Genomic DNA, 3298 nt, shown 5'->3' with positions numbered 1-3298 from the left:
CACTCGCTCTATGGTGGACCCCACATGCTAAATGGGCCAGCTACTGTAACGGAAAGTGGGACCCACTGTGTTTTTGGCACGGCCACTATCTTTTGGGCCGGCCCACTTGCTATATGGTGGACCCCACATACTAAATGGGTCGGCCTTTTAACGAGAAAGTGGGACCCACATGCTAATTGGGCCGGCCCACTAACTTCTTGGGCCGGCCGGTTGCTTTAATGTGGACCCCACTTTGTAAATGGGCCGGCCCGGTACCAGAAAGTGGGTCCCACATGTCTTGTGGGCCGGCCCTTTGCCTGTTGACCGGTCAATCGAGTGCATTCGGCCGGCCCACATGCTTAGTGGGCCGGCCCATTAAAGTTTTGACCGGTCAACCTTAGAGGTTAGGCCGGCCCACGTAACTAATGGACCAGCCCGGCTATATAGTTGACCGGTCAAACTATGTCGCTGGCCCAGCCCGCAAACTTATTGGGCCGGCCCGCTTAAGACGTGGCGAGCCTCGTGTGGGCCTACCATCTACCACGGGGTTTCAGCCGGTTAACGCCGTTAGCTGCCGGTTAACGGCGTCCGCCACGTGTCGGCTTGCATGACGTCAGCAGTCAACGGGCTCCCGGAAACACTTGGGCAACGGTCCGATTTTCCGTGGCGGAAGGGCGCCCAAGCGCGACGGACCGAAAAAACGTCGTTGGACTTTGCCTGACGCAGTTTCCACAACAGAACCCATATCGTCGGGTTAGGCCCATGGGCGACGAAAAATACCCCTTAGCGGACGATTTTGAGACGTTGTCTATCAGAACTTTTCTTGTAGTGCACCACTTTTTTGGTTGGTGCTCTTTTCATCTTGGCTGATCGTGTAAAATGTATTCCCATTTATCTCGTATCCTTGGAAAATCGATATAGTCGAAGATGGTGACTTGGCCAATATGTACAACTGATCTTCAACATCATTGTCACTCATTAAATTTTTTCGCACGCCGAAAGTCTCCATGTGGGCCTTTGTAATCTAGGATTCAGGCTTCACCGGGTTGTTCGAGCGTAAAATATTCTTGTGTTCCTCGAAGTACGAAGCCACCAAGCTGTAATTTTGTAGAACTGTGTGGTGTGCTTCAGTTATAGAATGGCCGTCCATACATATCGTTGATTTCCTTCCGATCGTGCCTTTTCCACTTAGTCTCCGCTCGTGCCGCAATTGAGGAAGACCAATCGGCTTAAGGTCAGGAACATAGTCAACACAAAACTCAATTACCTCCTCTGTTCCATAGCCCTTGGCGATGCTTCCTTCTAGCCTAGCACGGTTACGAACACATTTATTTAATACTCCCATGAACCTTTCAAAGGGGAACATATTGTGTACAAATACATGACCGTGAATGGAAATCTCTTCGACTAGGTGAACCAGGAGGTGCATCATAATATTGAAGAAGGATGGTGGGAACACCAACTCGAAACTGACAAGACATTGGACCACATCGTCCTGTAACCGTGGTAGATAATCTGGATTGATTACCTTCTGAGAGATTGCATTGAGGAATGCACATATCTTCACAATCGCTACTCGAACATTTTCCGGTAGGAGCCCCCTCAAAGCAATCGGAAGCAATTGCGTCATAATCACGTGGCAGTCGTCAGACTTCAAGTTTTGGAACTTTTTCTCCGCCATATTTATTATTCCCTTTATATTCGACGAGAAGCCAGATGGGACCTTCATACTGCTCAGGCATTCAAAAAATATGACCTTTTCTTTGGTAAGAGCGTAGCTGGCACGACCTTGAAACTGTTTCGGATGCCGGTCTTCTGGGTCTATCAAACGTTGCTGGTCCTACCGTGCTTCCTTCTTATCATTTGTCTTCCCATACACGCCCAAGAAGCTTAGCAGGATCACGGAAATATTATTCGTAACATGCATCACGTTGATTGTAGAGCGGACATCTAGGAATTTCCAATATTCTAGCTCCCAAAATAAAGATTTCTTCTTCCACATGGGTGCGTGCCCGTCAACTCCCTGCGGAACCGATTGTCCGCCAGAACCCTTTCCAAAGATGACTTTCAAATCCTTGAACATATCAAATACATCAGCACAAGTACGTTTCGTAGGCTTCGGCCGGTGATCTGCCTTGCCGTTGAAATGCTTGCCTTTCTTTCTTAAGTTATGATATCGGGCAAGAAATCGACGATGCCCCAGGTACACATTCTTCTTACAACTAGCCAAATATATACTTTCAGTATCATGTAAGAAGTGCGTGCATGCCTTGTATCCCTTATTTGTCTGTCCCAACAGGTTACTAAGAGCAGGCCAATCATTGATGGTTACGAAAAGCAGCGCTCGTAGGTCAAATTCCTCTTCTTTGTGCTCATCCCACACACGTACACAAGGTCTGCCCCACAACTGTAAAAGTTCATCAACTAATGGCCTTAGGTACACATCGATGTCATTTTCGGGTTCCCTCGGGCCTTGATGAGCACTGGCATCATAATGAACTTCCGCTTCATGCACAACCAAGGAGGAAGGTTGTAGATGCATAGAGTCACGGGCCAGGTGCTATGGATGGAGCTCTGCTCACCAAAAGGATTCATGCCATCTGTACTTAGAACAAATCTTAAGTTCCTTATGTCACCTGCAAAATCTTTGAACTCTCTGTCGATCTTTCTCCATTGCGTTCCATTAGTGGCGTGTCTTGATGACCCACAAGTATAGGGGATCGCAACAGTCTTCGAGGGAAGTAAAACCTAATTATTGATTCGACACAAGGGGAGCCAAAGAATATTTGTAAGCCTTAACAGCGGAGTTGTCAATTCAGCTGCACTCGGAAACGAGACTTGCTCGCAAGAGTTTATCGAGTAGCAATAGTTTTATAGCGATGAGCGATAGTGAAATATAAGCAAGCGGTGTAATAAAGACAAGCAGTAGTGATTATAGTAAACGAGCAGGATTAAAATACTCTAGGCATAGGGATGGATGAACGGGCGCTGCATGGATAAGATAACTCATGTAATAATCAAGACAAGGCATTTGCGAGATAATAATAAAACAGTATCCAAGTACTAAATAACCATAGGCATGTGTTCCGTATATAGTCGTACATGCTCGCAATGAGAAACTTGCACAACATCTTTTGTCCTACCAGCCGGTGGCAGCCGGGCCTCTAGGGAAACTACTGGTAATTAAGGTACTCCTTTCAATAGAGTACCAGAGCAAAGCATTAACACTCCGTGAACACTTGTGATCCTCATATCACAGCCTTCCCCTCCGGTTGTCCCAATTTCTGTCACTTTGGGGCCTCGGGTTCCGGACAGCAAT

Source organism: Lolium rigidum, chromosome 7 (assembly GCF_022539505.1).
Source record: "Lolium rigidum isolate FL_2022 chromosome 7, APGP_CSIRO_Lrig_0.1, whole genome shotgun sequence".
Taxonomy (NCBI): domain Eukaryota; kingdom Viridiplantae; phylum Streptophyta; class Magnoliopsida; order Poales; family Poaceae; genus Lolium; species Lolium rigidum.
Note: the sequence above shows the minus strand (reverse complement) of the source record.